The sequence below is a fragment of the Aulonocara sp. 'chitande type north' Nkhata Bay genome, linkage group LG23 (genome assembly GCF_057382095.1).
Source record: "Aulonocara sp. 'chitande type north' Nkhata Bay isolate Kocher_YH1m ecotype deep benthic linkage group LG23, A_spYH_male_GT1.1, whole genome shotgun sequence".
NCBI classification, from domain to species: Eukaryota; Metazoa; Chordata; class Actinopteri; order Cichliformes; family Cichlidae; genus Aulonocara; species Aulonocara sp. 'chitande type north' Nkhata Bay.
In genome coordinates, this window is record NC_141365.1 from 46168112 (window position 1) to 46188640 (window position 20529).

General features: G+C 44.1%; 1 protein-coding gene and 1 pseudogene across 1 annotated transcript in view; one reads left to right on the top strand and one right to left on the bottom strand.

The window, feature by feature from the left end:
• Positions 1-20529, top strand: part of LOC147302785 (uncharacterized) — a 431420-nt gene that overhangs the window by 202181 nt on the left and 208710 nt on the right. The window lies entirely within an intron of this gene.
• LOC147302795 (uncharacterized) lies at positions 16692-19105 on the bottom strand (annotated as a pseudogene).

The following is a 20529-nucleotide window of genomic DNA, read 5'->3' on the forward strand; positions in this document are numbered from 1 at the left end:
AGTGCCGACTTCCCTGACAGAGGCTGGACTCCATGGTCTGCACAGGAGGCTTCTACACTGTGTGGAGGTGACTCCTGGACTTGAAGACAGGCTGCAGGTACATGTGTGATGAAGAGGACCTACAGCAGTGTGATGGAGCTGCAGGACTGAAGGAAGTCCTGCTGTCCTGTCCCACCCTCATCTTTGCTTCCTCTGTCTTCTCTGGACTTGTCCTCCTGTTTCAGAAACAGCACTGCTTCATGCCGAGGGTGGACGGGAGCGTTGGCTCTGATTCTTTTACCGTCCACCACAAGGAGACACTGATGCTGACCTCCTGATTCATCTCCATGTGTTCTGCTTCACACTGTGTGCTGGGGGAGCAAAGAAGCAAAGAAGGACTCATCCAGGCTGGAGAAACTGATCAGGAGGGCTAGCTCTGTGGTCGGCATGAAGCTGGACACTCTGGTGACAGTGGCAGAGAAAAGGACATTAAAGAAACTGATGGACATTATGGACAATGCCAGGCATCCTCTGCACACGGCCATTAACAACCAGAAGAGTCTGTTCAGTGACAGGTTGCTTCTCCCAAAGACAAGAACTAACAGACTTAAAAACTCCTTTGTCCCACACGCCATCAGACTGTTTAACTCCTCTCTGGAGGGGAGAGGGAGGGGAAACAGGAGGACAAAGGAGGGAACAACTAAGCTGTAGTGCCTCTTCACCTCACTGTGCAATACCTTTTGTGCAATACTTTTGTAAATAGTCAACGGTGCAATAGACTCAATACTTGAAATGTGCAATTCACTTGTATTTTTATTTTTATTCCTATTTATTCTATTTATCCCCTTCGTATATTTTATTTATATTGTCTCTGTATTTATATATATGTGTGTGTGTGTATAACTCTGTAACTTCTGTCGGTGCTGTGCTTTTTTGGAAATCGAATTTCCCAGAGGAACCCACCCGAGGGATTAATAAAGTTCTATCTTATCTTATCTTAAATCTCCTCCTCTGAGATTCTGCAGCTTCTTGCAGTGTGACTCAGCTGACTTCTGACAGACCACAGACTGGCACAGCATCCACATGTGTCTCCTTTCAAACAGGCTCTTGATGTTTCCTCCCACATCATTCTGGCCTCTCAGTCTCCTTTGTTCTCCAGCTCTGTAGCTCCAGCTGGTGAAGCTTCAGTTTTCCATGTTGGTAACAGTAAACTACAGCCTCTGCTGTCAGCTGGGTAACTAAACAGAGCTGCAGCACGTCTCTGCGGTGGTGCTACATCCAGCCTGCAGACGGCCGTCTACATGTTGTAGTGGTTTACAGTCACCAGGGGGCGCTGTGCCAGCCATGCAGGCAGTGGGCTGCTCTGCTTGTGCTGTTGTTGGTGAAGCTGAAGTGAAAGCGAGAGTTAAAACCCTGAACAGTGTCCACTGAGCTTCTCATGCTATTCTCATGCTCAAAGAAGTTTAACAGGAAGGACGACTCGTCCATCAGGCGTCCAGCTGTCCGTGACCGTGTCCACAGCAGAGTGTGACCGAGGCTTCATGCTAACACGCACACATGAAGCTAATACCACCACGAGCAGCTGCTCAGTGGATTTGGAGGACAAATGTCTGCAGCTTCTCACAGGCAGTATGCAGAATGTGGATCTCCACAAAGACTGTGGAGAGCTCGTCCCACACTCTAAATCCACACTTGTCTGCACAAAACTTCTCACACGTTCCCGTCACAAGTGTCTTCTAAGTGAAGCTACCAGGTTCAGGTCCAGCTTGTTTATCTGGAGCTGCAGGAGATGATCCACCCTCACAAAGCAACACAGACAGCAGATATGCAAACACACAACACAACCAAAGGATTCTCTCTGCATGTCTGTGGCTGATGCTGCTGGAACGAAGCTGTTTGAAACCTTGTTGTTCTGCACTTTGGGACCAGAAGAGGAAACTGAAGCTCTGTGCAGAGGGTCCAATGGAAGCAGCCAAGCGCTGTAAGTGTCTGCTGTACAGGGATGCTGGTTCAGCTGTGGCTCAGTTTCACAGTGTGACTCAATAAAAGCAGCAGGAAATCAAAGCTTGATGCTTTCATCAGTGTGGAAATAAGAAAGTTTCCTGTGACAGACGCTGGAGCTCTTTCACTCTCAGCTTCACAGTTTCAGCTTCAAACTTCTTCCAACATGTTTCTAACACGGCCACATTCCACCTTAATGGAGCTGATATCTTGTGCATCAGCACATTTTCTAAAGGCAGCGATCACATCTTTAGTTTTGGATGTTTAACTGCAGATTGTTTATGTGTTTATAGCACATTAATTACAGCAGCAGCGTTGACCACAGTGCTGTACAAGAATCCAAAATAACTATTAAAATAACTCCTAATATTAATATCACACATCAAATATCAAATAACTCTCATGCTGTATTAAAAGCCAGTGAATACAAATGTGTTTTAAGAGCAGATTTACAGAGACTGACAGCAGGAGCTGGGGCTGTTCGATAGAACGATGTATATATGATGACCATATGAAAACGTCTATCGTTTCATATCACGCTCTTTGTTTCCTGCTTATGTGTTTGTGTTTTCCAGATAAAGCTTTCAAAATAAATCTGAAGATCCTGTTGAGAGTTTTCAAAATAAACACAATACAGTACTGCGGTCGCTCGTTTATCGAGTTACGTTCTAAAAATAAGTCTCAGAATGAAGTAGCAGCTTTATGTTTTACAAGTATTATAGAAGTTTTAAGGCAGTTAAACCCTCACTGCACACTTTCTACACTTTTCTCAGACAGGCATGAACATTTTCACACTTTTCTCTCTTGTTTAAACAAAGTTCAAACCTTCATAGAAAAATAAGTTCATTATTAAAGAGTGAAAGCAAAGTGTTTCTGAAACGTGTCAAATCAGCCTTTGCTGGCATTAAATGAGCTTCTGTGTGAGGAGCACTCGTCCATGGCCTGGGCTCCTCGCTGTCAGGTAAAGTTTCATAAAGCTTTTGAGTTTTTATGCAGATAATGTTGGTGTCCAGTAGGGCTGCCACGATTAGTCGACTAGTCACGATTACGTCGACTATCAAAATCGTCGACGACTGATTTAATAGTCGACGTGACGTTTGAAGCTTTGTAAGATCACAAAAGACGCAGGAATAAGTAGCAGGATTTAAGAGTGTAATAACGGACTGAAATAGAAGATGGCAGCACTGCATGTACAAGGATGCCAGCTGCTGTTAAACCCCGAAGAAGAAGAAGAAGCTGTGTCCCAGAATTCATAGCGCAGCCCAGCTCAGTTTTCAACAATGGCGGCAGCTAGTTAGTTTTAATATTACTCTTATTATTCTTTCTGGGTCACAAAATAAACGTTTAACATATTTTCAGGCGAGAATGTAGCTGTGTAAACCTCAAATATCTGCTCAGTTTATCAAGACACCACATATTTTCAAAAGCGCTCCGACGTTTTCGGAAATGTCTGTTACCCACTAGCTCGATAGCTAGCGGGGGCAAGGCTCACTAGAGCCCGTGAGAGCACCGGACTCCCGGCAAATCGTTTTCAAACCCACCGCTGTCTTTCGCTACTCAGGTTAAACATATATAAGTCACTTGATAACTTAAAAATGTTATTGTTTGGGTTTTTTAGTATTTTATTTGTTCCTGAGTAAATCGGTTTGGCTGAGATTAAAGTTATAGTTTTTACACAGCTGAATAAATGTCAAGCAGACAGCTGATTATCAGAAGTGTGAGATGCTCAAGAATATACTCCAGTGTCCTGTTATATTTTAGATAGCAAGGAGTTTATTAAACTTCACCGAAACAATCTGCAAATTTCATTAAAATTTAATAAACTATCATCTTGTCTTTATTTTTAGTTAGCACATACCTTAAACACTTCAAGCTGTAAGCTAATGATAGTTATATAAGAGCAGATGCTGCTGGTGCAATAATCTATATGTTTTACGTCCAATGGATGATGATCTGATTAGTCGACTAATTGCAAAAATAATTGGTGACTAGTCGACTATCAAAATAATCGTTTGTGGCAGCCCTAGTGTCCAGCACGATGTTCTTTTTCCTGCGGTCACTGAGCCACAAAGCCAAAGCTGACTCCATCCTTACGATGTTCTTGTTGTGGACAGTTACAACCTTTTTGCCTCCTTGTTGAAACTATGATGGTCAGCATCTTCCTCTGCCTTTGGCTGCTACCACAGGTGCAAAACGTCTCGTCATCATTGTTGTTTGTTGGGACAAAACGTACAAACATACATCAAAATCGTCGACGACTGATTTAATAGTCGACGCGTCGTTTGAAGCTTTGTAAGATCACAAAAGACGCAGGAATAAGTAGTAGGATTTAAGAGTGTAATAACGGACTGAAACAGAAGATGGCAGCACTGCATGTACAAGGATGCCAGCTGCTGTTAAACCCCGAAGAAGAAGAAGAAGCTGTGTCCCAGAATTCATAGCGCAGCCTAGTTCAGTTTCCAACAATGGCGGCAGCTAGTTAGTTTTAATATTACTCTTATTATTCTTTCTGGGTCACAAAATAAACGTTTAACATATTTTCAGGCGAGAATGTAGCTGTGTAAACCTCAAATATCTGCTCAGTTTATCAAGACACCACATATTTTCAAAAGCGCTCCGACGTTTTCGGAGACGTCTCTGTTACCCACTAGCTCGATGGCTAGCCACTAGGCTCACTAGAGCCCGTGAGAACACCGGACTCCCGGCAAATCGTTTTCAAACCCACCGCTGTCTTTCGCTACTCAGGTTAAACATATACAAGTCACTTAGATAACTTAAAAATGTTATTGTTTGGCTTTTTTTAGTATTTTATTTGTTCCTGAGTAAATCGGTTTGGCTGAGATTAAAGTTATAGTTTTTACACAGCTGAATAAATGTCAAGCAGACAGCTGATTATCAGAAGTGTGAGATGCTCCAGAATATACTCCAGTGTCCTGTTATATTTTAGATAGCAAGGAGTTTATTAAACTTCACCGAAACAATCTGCAAATTTCATTAAAATTTAATAAACTATCATCTTGTCTTTATTTTTAGTTAGCACATACCTTACACACTTCAAGCTGTAAGCTAATGATGGTTATATAAGAGCAGATGCTGCTGGTGCAATAAGCTGTATGTTTTATGTCCAATGGATAATGATCTGATTAGTCGACTAATCGCAAAAATAATCGATGACTAATCGACTATCAAAATAATCGTTTGTGGCAGCCCTAAGTGCAGCACTGCAGAGTCACACTGCTGTAAATTTGAACACATTCTGTACTGTACAGGAGACACGGCACAAGATTGGCTGATGATGGTCTACAGCCAATCAGGACGCAGAACACAATGCGCTGTAAAAAACAAAAGCATGCGAAATTGCACAAAAAAGATCAGCGAAACAGCGAGGCCGCCAAAGGTGAACTGTGTTACAGCGAGGGACCAGCGTATATGTGGTTGTTGGGACGATAAATGTCTTTGAGCTTGTGTCAGAAGACGAGCTGCAGCTTTCTGGACCAGCTGCAGTCTTGCCAGGCAGGTCCCACTAACTCCAACATATAAGGAGTTACAATAATCCAGCTGGGACGTCATGAAAACGTGGATCGCCCGTTCAAGGTTTTTAAAAGATATAAATGATCTCACCTTAGATAAAAGCCTCAGTTTGAAGAAAGACCGCTGTACAACTGAGCTCAGCTGTTTTTCAAATTGCCGTCAAATATAAGCCCCAAATGTAAAATCTTCTCACACGTTCCCGTCCCAAAATCTTCGGCAGGAAGGGAAGCTTTGAAATAGGCCTGAAGTTTGAGCGGACAGAGGATCCAGATCAGGTTTTTAGTACAGGCTGTACAACAGCATGTTTAAAACAGGCTGTACAACACCTGAACTAAGACTGCTGTTAAAAATCGCTAAGATGTCGGAACCAACAACCTTTAAAATCTTTTTAAACACGTGTTGGAACAACATCATTTGGACAAGATGATGTCTTTATAGCATCACATCGTTCCTCCACCTGATCAAACCACACAGGCTCAAACTGATCAAAAACAGCTGAGCAGGTGAATATTTTAGCCCCGGTGCGATCTCGGGCGAGAGTATCGATGATGGCCAAAGGGCAGCGTCCAGCTCTACGGCCGCTGAAGAGCAGACTCAACAGACGCGCGTGATGTGGATCCTACTGCTCTAAAACTGGAGCTTCTTCAATCCATTAAAGAGGACATTAGTACGCTGTTAAAAGAAGAAGTCGGAAATGCATTGAAAGAAGATTTTGACAATATAAGGGCTGACGTGCAAGGACTGAGAAATGAGATCACTAACAGCATGGCGGCGACGTGCGGCGAAGTTGATGGAGTAAAGGTTAGAGTGAAAGAAGCTGAGGATGGGCTGTCAATGTGGAGCGATGAGGTGACCACCCTGCAGTCTACAGTAGAGAGTATGAAGGAGGAGCTGTCTGACCTGAAGGATAAATGTGATGAAGGCAGGAAGCGGAGAGCTAACATCCACATCATAGGGATCCCAGAGGGCCTGGACTCGAGCTCCTCCACGGCCGTATCCGTGCTACTACGTGAAGTGCTGGGTATGGATAAAGACGTTATTGTCGACCGCTCACACAGGAGCCCTATCCTGAGAAAGCCAGCTGGTGACCCGCACGCCGTCATAGCCGAGCGTCACTACTACCAGGATTGTGTGGCTACGCCGTGCCAGGGCCCAAGCCCCGCTTGAGTTTAACGGACAACCTATTGCAATATTACGACTGGGCGATATGACCCAAAGTTCATATCTCGATATTCTTTAGCTGGATGGCGATATACGATATATATCTCGATATTTTTAAAGCCAGAAAGTACGAACAAAAAGAGAGTTCTTAGTCAAAGCTGTGTCCCAAATCTCACACAGGCACATTTATTAACATACAGCGTAGATGTACATGAAACAATTACTCAGAAATAAATGATCAGCATTTATTAAATAATAATGCTCCATAAATAAAAGAAAACAATGTTGTTTTTGTGCATAACAAAAAGCTCACAATCGTGCAGTCAAAATGTAAACAGACGCTGAGCATAATAACAAGCAGCTGCTCTGTTCCCAGGTTCTACTGCGTGACTGACAGCCTGGAGTTTGAAACCCTCTTTGTAACCGTGTCTCTTACAGGTGCCATTTATGGTCCTTATACACACTCAATACAGTAATATTACGTTGAAGCAGAGTACGTATCACTCCGCGAGGCTCCTCGTAGCTGTAATGCTCCAACAATCCATCAAGCGGTGCGGCCTCGTAGCTGAGCAAAGTCGTACCAAAACATCTGTTGAAAGGTTTCTGAGCGCCGTGTAGCACATAAAATCGGTTCGAGGTCAGTAAGCACAACCAGAATTCATCCATAAGCCGCACTGTCGATTTATGAGAAAATTACAGGATTTTAAGTGCAGAAAATATAGTTTATGGTTTTCCTTTGATCTTAGCAAATATCTACGCCTCTAATTGGGACGATCACAGATTTTTCACTAATGTCTTTGCGCGGCTCCCCAATATGTCATCACACAATATCATCTTTGAGGGAGACCTAAACTGCTCATTATCTGCTATGGACCACAGTTCACACAAAAGTACACTTAGTCCAAACTCAGCATGCGTCATTCAGAGCTTTCTTGATAATTATGGGCTGGCTGATGTATGGAGATTTCATAATCCTGCTTCACATCAATACTCTTTTTTTTCTAATGTCCATAAAACATATATTTGTATAGAAAAACGTCTCCCTTTAGTTACAGAATGTGATTATAAGACTCTGGTGATTTCTCCTCTTGTTTTTTCAATGTGTATTCCTGATGCCTGCTCCAACTATCAGCCATGGAGATTCAACTCAGTGTTGTTAGCAGATGAAGAGTTTGTCAGTTACAAAAGGTCTCAAAGAGATTTTTTTTCTATCAATCAGACCCCAGAGATGTCATCATCAGTCATTTGGGAATCTCTAAAAGCATCTGAGAGGCCAAATAATTTCATTTTGTGCCAAACAAAGTGCAACACTGAAAGAACATCATCCATAAATATTGAGTAAGAACTGGACTCTCATACAGCGAGACTCAAATGCCTTTAAACATCAGCTTATCCTGCTGATCCAAGTCCAACACTGAGTTTGTAAAAACATGTTTGTCAATCATTTTGTTTGGTTTCTGAGGAAAAAGATTCAATAACTTGCTGCTAATACACAACATTTCATCATATTTCCTCATAACCCTCTTTTGTCTGACCATTTGATCCCATTTGAATTTGCAATAAAGGATCCACAGAGTTTGGTGACAATAATGACAGTAGATGTTTGTGTGAAAGTGCTGGAAGCAAATGAGTGTGTGATGTTCTTTCAGTGTTGCACTTTGTAGACGCTCCCTGAGCACTGGTCTCAGAGCCAGCTGCACATAGAGACCAGTGTTGTTAGTCCAGGTCAGAAGATGACTTGTTGGAATGAAAATGAGCTTGTAGTTTGTCTGCTTTAATAATGTGACTGGAAAAAGGTGTTGGACTTCAAATATGTCCATTTCTGTCACACTTCACCTTTAAAAGTGAAGCCATGTGGTTCCTGGAAGGAAAAACACGACTTTTTCAAGTCTTTGTCCTGTTTTTATGAGAAATGTACGACTTTAATGTGAAACATTCAGAGTTTTTTCTCTTGTTGTGTTTGTTTGAAGCTGCTTCCTGTTGGCTTCAGCTGTTTGGAGTTTCCATTTTCTAAACTTCTACATTCTGAACCTTCTTCAGCTCTGAACAGATGATGAAACACTGAATGATTTCAAGCACTTTGTCTAATAAACTTACATCTTTCATTCTTTATACAGATTGGAGAGCTGTGGTTTGTCAGAGATCAGCTGTGATTATCTGGCAGCAGCACTGAAGTCCAACCCCTCCCATCTGAGAGAGCTGGACCTGAGAAACAACTACAAGCTGCAGGATCCAGGAGTGAAGCATCTGTGTGGTTTCCTGGAGAGTCCAGGATGTAAACTTGAAACTCTGAGGTCAGTCAGCATGTTTTAGTTGTGCTGAGATGAATATGATGTGAAAGTTGTGCTGACACTAAACTGCAGACATCAGGCTGATATTATACTGATCCACACTGAGGATCTTCATGGTAAAGTCTGTTTTCTTCTTCTCTGGTTTAGTCCATTGACTGCAGCAGAACAATGTTCACATTTCAAACAGTGATACTCAACGTATGGCCCGCGGCCCACACGCGGCCTGCCCACCTTTCCTGATTCAGAGAGAGGGGACCCTGATTAACTGTGTAGCTTCTTCCTCACAGTTCTAAGTATCAGACACAACAATGAATAATCCACAGCTGACTGTCTTTAGCAGGTCAAAGGTCACGGCACACAGCAGACAGTCAGAAATATTCTAACTCTGATCATTTATCAGTTGTGACACTGTGAGACTTGATCAGAGGTGTGATCATCACAGCAGAGGCCTTTGTGTCAAAGTCACTGAGGATCAAACAGAAACACATGAAGCAGATTTTCCTCTTCTGGCTTTTTATAGCAGATAACCTTCAAAATATTCTGCAGTCGATCAAAAACTGAAGCAAACCATGAAGCAACATGTGAACATGAGCTGATGCTGCTGAAGTGAAGCAAAGTTACAGAGGTTTGATTACAGACACAGCTGAGAGTTTGTAATCTGTCATCATTTTAAAAAGTTTCCATGGAACAGCAGAAATGAGGCTTTACTGTCAGAGGCCGACAGCACTGAACACAACAGCAGACTGGTGGCTAATAAACAGTGAATGATGCAGAAACAGATGTTTGAAGCTGTTCTTGGAGTACACTGAGAGAGAGAGAGCTGTGCAGGCAGGAACAGCCAAAGTCAGAGAGAATTCATGAGCATATTGATCAAACGTGAAGCAGAGTTTGGATCTTCTTTTGCTGCTGCTTCACTCAGTTTTGGTTGGAGACAGATGAAACCTGCAGCTTCAGGATCTGTGAGCTGTCCACTTTCAGCCCCGACGGCGTGTCCGTGTACGTGCCGTGGAGTGAACGATCCACGCTCTGTGTTTCCATCTTTGTGTGTTTAGCTGCTCTCATTTACTGTTTTAGCTGTTTGCTGCTTGTTGAAATAGTTTGTGAGCTTTAACCTGAGATTCTGGCAAAATACATTTATATTAAACATCGATTCAGGATTGAATGAATCAACATCGTTGTATTCAAATTAAAACCATTTAAATGGGAACATGAATTTTTTACAGCCGCCTCTAATGCTGGGTAATGTCAGCTGGTCCATGTGCAGCTGGCTGTGAGGCTCAGGGAGCGTCTACAAAGTGCAACACTGAAAGAACATCATCCATAAATATTGAGTAAGAACTGGACTCTCATACAGCGAGACTCAAATGCCTTTAAACATCAGCTTATCCTGCTGATCCAAGTCCAACACTGAGTTTGTAAAAACATGTTTGTCAATCATTTTGTTTGGTTTCTGAGGAAAATGATTCAATAACTTGCTGCTAATACACAACATTTCATCATATTTCCTCATAACCCTCTTTTGTCTGACCATTTGATCCCATTTGAATTTGCAATAAAGGATCCACAGAGTTTGGTGACAATAATGACAGTAGATGTTTGTGTGAAAGTGCTGGAAGCAAATGAGTGTGTGATGTTCTTTCAGTGTTGCACTTTGTAGACGCTCCCTGAGCACTGGTCTCACAGCCAGCTGCACATAGAGACCAGTGTTGTTAGTCCAGGTCAGAAGATGACTTGTTGGAATGAAAATGAGCTTGTAGTTTGTCTGCTTTAATAATGTGACTGGAAAAAGGTGTTGGACTTCAAATATGTCCATTTCTGTCACACTTCACCTTTAAAAGTGAAGCCATGTGGTTCCTGGAAGGAAAAACACGACTTTTTCAAGTCTTTGTCCTGTTTTTATGAGAAATGTACGACTTTAATGTGAAACATTCAGAGTTTTTTCTCTTGTTGTGTTTGTTTGAAGCTGCTTCCTGTTGGCTTCAGCTGTTTGGAGTTTCCATTTTCTAAACTTCTACATTCTGAACCTTCTTCAGCTCTGAACAGATGATGAAACACTGAATGATTTCAAGCACTTTGTCTAATAAACTTACATCTTTCATTCTTTATACAGATTGAAGGGCTGTGGTTTGTCAGATATTGGCCTTGATTATCTGGCAGCAGCACTGAAGTCCAACCCCTCGTATCCCACAGAGGTGGACCTGAGTGGAACCTACAGCAACCTGAAGGGTTCAGGAGTGAAGCATCTGTGTGATTTTCGGGAGAATCCACGATGTCGATTTGAAACTCTGAGGTCAGTCAGCATGTTTTAGTTGTGCTGAGATGAATATGATGTGAAAGTTGTGCTGACACTAAACTGCAGACATCAGGCTGATATTATACTGATCCACACTGAGGATCTTCATGGTAAAGTCTGTTTTCTTCTTCTCTGGTTTAGTCCATTGACTGCAGCAGAACAATGTTCACATTTCAAACAGTGATACTCAACGTATGGCCCGCGGCCCACACGCGGCCTGCCCACCTTTCCTGATTCAGAGAGAGGGGACCCTGATTAACTGTGTAGCTTCTTCCTCACAGTTCTAAGTATCAGACACAACAATGAATAATCCACAGCTGACTGTCTTTAGCAGGTCAAAGGTCACGGCACACAGCACTCTGTGAAACAGTTTGGAGCAGGAATTCTTGCACATTTACAAACTGACACTGCTGCACGGCATGCTGGGTAATGCTAGCTGCTCAGGTATGGGCGTGCTAATGGCTGTGAGACTCTGTGGCTGCAGAACACCGAAGAAGAGAAAAGAGAGGTGGAGGATGAAGAAAAGAGGCGGAGATGAAGCAGAAGTTTTGCTCCAGAGAGGAGCTGTGTCTGTGTGGGCAGGGCTCAGACAGCTCCGCCCACACAGTGACAGTGAAGCAGGTGAAGAGTAATAAATGAAGACAGCAGACAGTATTTGATAAGCTGATGTACAAACATGTAGGTCGTGTCCAAATTCATGGGCTGCATCCTCCTGAGGCCGCATTTGTAGACCGATTACGTCACAGCGACACGTCGAAGGCTGTCCAAATTCGTAGACTCCTCCGAATGCAGCCAACAAATGCGTCCTCCTTTTCCCCGAATTTGAAGGATGGGTCGGGTGTGTCCTTCGTGGCCTACCATATCCCAGAATTCATAGCGCGGCCCAGCCAAACTCCAGTTTCCAACAATGGCGGCCGCTACTAAGTTTTAAAATTACTCATACTAATCTTTTTCGGTCACAAAATAAACTTTTAACATATTTTCAGGCGAGAAAGTAGCTGTGTAAACATCAAATATCTGCTCGGTTTATCAAGATACCGCATATTTGCAAAAGTGCTTCGACGTTTTCGGAGACGTCTGCTACCCACCAGCTCGATAGCTCGCCGGGAGCTCGAGGGTCACTGAAGCCGCCGAGAACGGCACAACTCCCGGCACATCATTTTCAGATCACCGCGGACTTTCACTACTCAGGTTAAACGTGATATATAAGTCACTTAGACAACCTCAAAATGTTATTGTTTGGCTTTTTTCAGTGTTTTGTTTGTTCGTGAGTAAATCGGTTTGGCTGAGATTAAAGTTATTAGATTAGATTAGATAAAATAAAACTTTATTAATCCCCCAGGTGGGTTCCTCCTTGGTCTTTACAGAGCTGACTAAACGTCAAACAGAAAACTGATTAAACAGAAGTATGAGACGGTCGAGAATTTACGCCAGTGTCCTGTTATATTTTAGATAGCAAGGAGCAGACGGCTGAGTTTATTAAACTCCACCGAGACAGCGGTGACGCTAATCAGAAGGCTAGACCGTCCAATTTCCTCAGCCGTTTATTTCCAGCCTACCCGACCTTCTGAGGACCCAGCCCACGTAGACCGCAAAGGCCGGGTCCTCGGGAGGATGCAGCCCATGAATTTGGACACGACCGTAGAATGATGGTGGCAGCTACAGAAACAGGTCCATACAGACTGAAGCGTGTCTCAGTCTGAATGTACACTGCTGTTATAAGAGCTGTGGAAACTCAGGTCAAAAGGACGTAACCACACTGCTGACAGTTCCAGGACATTCACAGAGTTACGGCATCATTTGTGACCATAAAGACAGAAAGCTCATCCAAATCCTGGGATTAAAAGTCTGTCCTGGTGGTGTCCAGTCAAACACGTCTCTGTGAAAGCTTCAATCCAACAGGCTCCAAAGTCCTTCTGCTCATTTCCTCGCCGGGTTCTTGATGCTCCTGTACCATCTCTCTGTCATCCTCCTCGCTCCCTCTTTGCACTCACAGTCTTTGTGCATCATTAACACTCACATGTGGAAAACCAAAGTTTTACTGGGCAGAAGATGATCATCAGTGACTCTGTCTTTAAAACACTCTTGTTAGAAATGTACGACTTTAATGTGAAACATTCAGAGTTTTTTCTCTTGTTGTGTTTGTTTGAAGCTGCTTCCTGTTGGCTTCAGCTGTTTGGAGTTTCCATTTTCTAAACTTCTACATTCTGAACCTTCTTCAGCTCTGAACAGATGATGAAACACTGAATGATTTCAAGCTCTTTGTCTAATAAACTTACATCTTTCATTCTTTATACAGATTGGAGCGCTGTGATTTGTCAGAGATCAGCTGTGATTATCTGGAAGCAGTGCTGAAGCTCAACCCTTCGTATCCCAGAGAGGTGGACCTGAGCTACCACAAGCTGCAGGATTCAGGAGTGAAGCAGCTGTGTGTTCTTCTGGAGAATCCACAACATCAAATTGAAACTCTGAGGTCAGTCTCCACGTTTTAGTTGTGCTGACACTGTCGATCTGTGGAACTAAAACCTTTATACAGGAAGTCTGGTTCAGCTCTTTGTAGACCTTCTAATCTCTGATGCTCTGAGTCTTACTCAGTAGGTGATGCAGAGTTGTGAAGCCGATGTGGGTGAGGACACTCGCCCAGCTCTAACTACTTTGACGTCCAGGCGGCTTCCCTGCTTGTCCTGATACAAACAAACCTGAGTAACCTTGCAGGTCAGATCTCATCAGTCACACCTGTTATGGCAGCTCTCCTCTAGATTGTAGTTCTTGTTAACCTGGGATGGTTTTAGAAGCCTGGACCACAGACTGCAAGGGAAGATATTACTGGGAAAGGCCAAAGCAACCTATTAGACCCATTAAACACTAACATAGATGAATACTCAGATTTAAACCTTTATTGTTTCACAAAGGGTTAAAAAGGGAACGTCCACAGTTTAGACTGCAGCAGATTTTATTAAAGCAGTTTGACAGGAGCAAAGCAAAAACACAAAGAATAAGTGTTTCACATATTAATACATATAACATAATAATAAAAGAAAAGCAAAATAATGATACAAAAGAATGAAAAAGTTGTCCAGAGCAGCAGGATGTCTGAGGTCTGCAGAAACACAAAAACACAGCAGCTAAAAATAGTTGTTGAAAGAAAACGAGGTGGGAGCTGCTGATTCCTGAGCTTTGATACTGGATTAGCTTCAGTAGTTATTCCCATCACTGCTGTAGGAGCTACATTTAGTCACAGCTGATTGTCTCCTTTGACCAATCAGAAGACTACTGTTGTAAAAACAAGCAGACAAAGAACCAATGAGAGTGAAGAACAGGATAAAGAGCTCGTGTGATGGAGGCAAAGCAATAATCAGCAGACTGTAGCAGTTTCTATCTGGATGAAAGTAGAAGGAGCTCAGCGGAGCTCAGTCCCATATCTTTGGTTAGAAACAACATCAGTGATTTCCTGCTGCTCGAGATGATTCCAGCAGCTCTCATTACAGCAGCTGATGAGAGAAACAGCTGATGGCTCACAGCTCGTACACTGTTGGATCTCCAGATGTTCACGTGGCTGAAGTCTGTGAAGAAACTGTGGTCCACGTAGTTCACACGGCCTCAGATTGGACCGAGCTCCCTGGATCACTGCAGCATCCTCAGCTGGTACATGGACGTCTCTGCTCCTCAGTCTTGGAGCCCCTGCAGGTCCGTCCACACCACCAGGTTCTTCTCACTCACCTTTCCTTTGTCCTCGTCCTTCATCGGCCGTGCTGTGTCTTTGTTCCTGCGGTGTTGTTCCCACGATGCAGCGCTGATGTTCCCTCCTTGAATGCACAACAAGTACGGTGCTGGTCTTTCTCGGGTGGAGCAGAGACAGATTGAAGTCTTTCAGGCTTTAGTGCCGACTTCCCTGACAGAGGCTGGACTCCATGGTCTGCACAGGAGGCTTCTACACTGTGTGGAGGTGACTCCTGGACTCGAAGACAGGCTGCAGGTACATGTGTGATGAAGAGGAGCTACAGCAGTGTGATGGAGCTGCAGGTGTGAAGGAAGTCCTGCTGTCCTGTCCCACCCTCATCTTTGCTTCCTCTGTCTTCTCTGGACTTGTCCTCCTGTTTCAGAAACAGCACTGCTTCATGCCGAGGGTGGACGGGAGCGTTGGCTCTGATTCTTTTACCGTCCACCACAAGGAGACACTGATGCTGACCTCCTGATTCATCTGCATGTGTTCTGCTTCACACTGCTCACCTCCACCAAAGACTTCACAAACATCTTCTTTCTTTGAGTCCAGTTTGTCCCACAAACACTTCCAAATCTCCTCCTCTGAGATTCTGCAGCTTCTTGCAGTGTGACTCAGCTGACTTCTGACAGACCACAGACTGGCACAGCATCCACATGTGTCTCCTTTCAAACAGGCTCTTGATGTTTCCTCCCACATCATTCTGGCCTCTCAGTCTCCTTTGTTCTCCAGCTCTGTAGCTCCAGCTGGTGAAGCTTCAGTTTTCCATGTTGGTAACAGTAAACTACAGCCTCTGCTGTCAGCTGGGTAACTAAACAGAGCTGCAGCACGTCTCTGCGGTGGTGCTACATCCAGCCTGCAGACGGCCGTCTACATGTTGTAGTGGTTTACAGTCACCAGGGGGCGCTGTCCCAGCCATGCAGGCAGTGGGCTGCTCTGCTTGTGCTGTTGTTGGTGAAGCTGAAGTGAAAGTGATAGGTTTGTAGTTTGAACCTATCCACTGGAACGTTAAGGACAATCTGCTACGCAGCAAAAAGCAAGACACAAGGCACCAAAGTTCTCTGGTTTACTCATGCATGAGGGAGACCTGGCTGGAGCCAAGCGTCGTTCCACCACTTGACCACCATCAGACTCTCAGCCAGGCTCCCCATAGCACTCCTTTTATTGTGGTTACATGAATATGCATAGGGTCATTAACATATAGCATCTCACATAGGTATACATGTGAACAAAGAATACTGTGTGTGTGTGTGTGTGTGTGTGTGTGTGTGTGTGTGTGTGTGTGTGGTACTGCTGATCAAAGGGTCATATAACATCCTTGGTCAGGAAGAGGGTAGACCCCCCTTCACCCTAGATGGTTCACCCTAGATAACATGGTGAGGAAGTCCAGCAGTTCATCTAAACAAAAAGCACTTAGACTAGAACAGACGTAGCTACGTTAATCCTGCCATAAAACAATAAGAGAAGGTACGACCTCTCTCGTGCTCCCAGGATGTGGGTGTGCATTCCAGTGTGGAATACACACCAAGCCCCTGCAGCCTGCTAAAGATCACACATCCTATCACTACACAATTGATTATACACCTCTAAGAATATATGGTTAAATATTTCCTAATACAAATGACAATAATAAAATCTAAACCCATCATCACCACCCTGTATTGTCATTTTTTAAGGCTATACACCACTTGTCAACATTTTCAGTGCAGGCTTCATTTCATACACACATATTAGCCTTAGCATCCATGTCACTCTGCTGCAACAGTATGAAATTGGTAAAGGTGTTAGCAATCATTTTATTCACCATCGATCTTACACATGGCAAGATGCAACCTGTAAACAAGCAAAGCAAAGCCAATAATGTAAGAATGGGAGTCAAAAACTTTAGAAACATATTCCACCATGGTCCAGATGTCAACCAGGCTATCCAGCCTTGTGACGTGTCTCCTCCTGATGTGTGGTCCGCCACATATTTCTGCAGAGCAGTTAAGTTCTGCAGTGCCTCATAGATGTCTCCTCCAGTCGTATATCCATCCGGAATAAACGTACAACATGTCTCTCCAATCAGCTTACACACTCCTCCTTGTGATGCTGTTATCAAGTCTAGGGTCAGCCTGTTCTGCAGTACCATCGTTCTGATGGCCTTTTGCTCCTCCGCTAAGGCTGTTCCCAGAGTCTTAGTGAGATTAATGTGTCGCAGTAAGGCATATCGGTTGATCTCCACATGATCCCGCACCTCTGCAACTCCGATGTTTGGGATCAAACTTTGGAAGAATTTAGCTCCTCCACTCCAAATGCGGAATTCTCGTGGCACTCCAGTGTCTACTGTCACTCCAAAAGAGTTAGGTGAGGCTATATTCACCTCACGCTTCCGTCGGTTGCTAGGGTGATGTTCAACTCTGTCCATGAAGAAGACATGATCCGATAACTTCACCACGGTACACAATCCTCCCCATCCCTCAGGGAGTGATAGATAGGCTTTATGTCCACACAAGAAATACCAATCAGCCAAAACTCTTGTTCCTTTACTGCTCGGCACCATCCTTGCACATCCTGTCCACTTCTGACTCTTTGCTTTTACTGGTATCCTGTAAGCCCGGTTGGACTTGCATTCAGTCCTCCTTAATGTCAAGTTCTCAGCTCACTTTGCACTGGTCAAGCATTTCATACACCTGCTCTCATTCTCTGGAGGGCAGTAGGTGTATATGTATCCACATAAACGAAGCGGCAGCTCCCCCACTGACAGTGATCCATTGTTCATCACACACAACGGCAGTTGAGCTGTATTCAGCTTGTTCAGCAATATTATGTCTGGCAGTGGGTCTGACACTTGAGGCCAGGCCAATAAGTCAGTTTGCTCAGAACAATTCACATCTATAAGTGGCGACTTACTCCAGGTGATGTTCAGAGGTGTACTATAGTTGGCCTGGGACCAGAGGACTCTGTTGCCAGGATGAGTTGCTAAGCCCAACAGACACCAACTCCTGTCCTCTGGTATGCTGTACGGCCACAGTCCAGATGTATATGCGGATAACGGCATATGAGCACACACATAGCAGTCCGTCCTATTGTTCAAGTGAGCAGTTGTATTCATAAACTGCCACCAAAAGTTTGTAGAATAGCCATGAGGGTATTGGGTGTGGTTTCCTTGGACATACAGGGTCTCCACAGCTGACCATGATGACATCAAAGCCATTACACCCAGCAGGGTAGACAACACTTTACCAGCCATTCTGATGAGTACCTGTGGCTCAGTTGGTTTCTTCACCGGATTGAGACGAAGGGCCCTAGAGGCTTTCCCCCCCTTTGTACCCGGTCTTCCTGCCACTTACTCCGAGCTGGCCTGGATGTGTGTCACCTTTTTGCAGTGGCTTTGGTGTATCCAGGTGGGTCGTTCTGCAATCTTCACAGCAGTTGGTGTTGTCAGCAGAGCCTGGTATGGTCCGTCCCACCGTGGCTTCGACCAGCACTTCCTCTTTATGACCTTTATCAGTACCCAGTCCCCTGGCTTCAGACGTTCTTCCTGTACAGAAACAGAATCATCTGGCAGATTATTTGCACTCATGACTTCTTTGCTTTTCAGCATTTTAATCATCCAGTCTGCTAGTGTGTTTTCTTCTTCTGCTTTATCATTATCATTACAAAACACTGGAACTCTAAATGGCCTGCCATATATTATTTCAAAAGGCGTTAGGCCATTATCAGTTGGCGTGATTCTCATATACATTTTCACTAGCTCAATGCAGTCTACCCATGTTCTGCCTGTTTCCTCCATTGTTTTCCTGAGTCTCAGCTTTACTGTGCCATTAGTCCTTTCAACCAGCCCTGCACTTTGTGGGTGATATGAGCAATGGTTTTTCAGCGTTATCCCCAGATGTTGTGACATTTTCTCAATTACTTCATTCACAAAATGAGGACCATTGTCACTGTAAATAGTCTGGGGGATCCCATGCTCTGGGATCACATTTTTGCATATCACTTTAGCCACTGAAATAGCATCTGCTTTCTTAGTGGGGACAACTTCTACCCACTTTGAGAACGGGCACACAATCACCAGGCAGTACCTGTAGGTGTTACAGTTAGACAACTCAATGAAATCCATATGGATTACTTCAAATGGGTAGCTGGGTCTGGGAAACTTTCCTCTCCTAGGTCTGAGGTTTCCCTGAGCATTATGTTTACAACATATTAAACATGCTTTACAAAAATGTTTTGAATAAGCATTGAATCCCAGTGTGAAAAACTGCCGTTCGACTGCTGCCACCATCCCAGCTGTCGAGACATGGCAGAGCCCGTGGCTCAAACTTGCAGCAGTCCTATATAGGTTCTTAGGCAATATAGGTTTATCACAAAGATAGTAGACATCACCTCGCAGGCTTGCTCCTTTAGTGAGCCACAGCTGCTTCTCAGCTGGAGGTGAGTGTGACTGCATGTCTGCTAACACATCATGTGTGATGGGCGTAGTTTGCTCCTGTGACGCCAGAACATGAACCCCATGTGTTCCAAGGGCCGCTTCCTTTGCAATTTTATCTGCAAAGGCGTTGCCTAGTACAATGGGGTCAGTGCCACGTGTGTGTGCTGCACATTTACAAACCGCAACTTTACTAGGCAGTAAGACTGCTTTCAACAGGGCCTGCAACAATGTCGCATGCTCCACAGGTTTACCTGTTGATGTTGTCATGCCTCGTCTTGACCACTGAGCGGCAAAGAAATGAAGTGTAGCATATGCATACTGACTGTCAGTATATATAGTCACTGCCTCCTGTCTCTTCTGCGCCTGTTCTAACCACAATTTAGCGGACGCCACTTGTAACTCTCTCTCCTGTTTCAATTTCCCTGTCGCACAAGCTGCTTTCACTGTCAACTGGTCTACTAACATTTGACATTGTCCTACAACCAATTTACCTTCAAAATCATATTTCTTGCGCCAATGTCCTAAATACTTTGCGCTACCGGGAGCGAATTTCACCATAAACTTCTCGTCACCCTCTGACACACTCTTGGTTGCTTGGGAACCCATAATAACAACAACAGCTGCCGACGTCACAGACCACGTGTTCTGCTCCGCACACACTCACACAACAACAACAACAACAAAAAATATCCTCACACACAAACAACAAAAAGGCCTATTGTCTCAACGCAGTCTCACACAGTGACTGCGTGCTTTGTCGCACACAGTGGCAAAGACTTACATAGCAGTGATCACGCGCTTTATCGCACACAGTGATAAAGACTTTCAACGCAACCTCACACAGTGGATGCGCGCTTTGCTGCACACAGCGGCAAAGAATAGTCGCACACAGTGACTACACGCTTTATCGCACACAGTGATAAAGACTTTACAACTCAGCCTCACACAGTGGCTTAGATTTTTCACATACCTACTTGGTGTTGCTTATTGCGAGTAGCATCAGTCCCAAATCCCGTCAATCGTCATCCATCGAGGAGAAAAAACAGACGGCTAATCCACCGGCTCGATGACGAATTCTCACGCCTCGGGACTTTGCTGCAGGACCTCTATAAGTCCTGGCTGACGTCAGTCTGTCGGC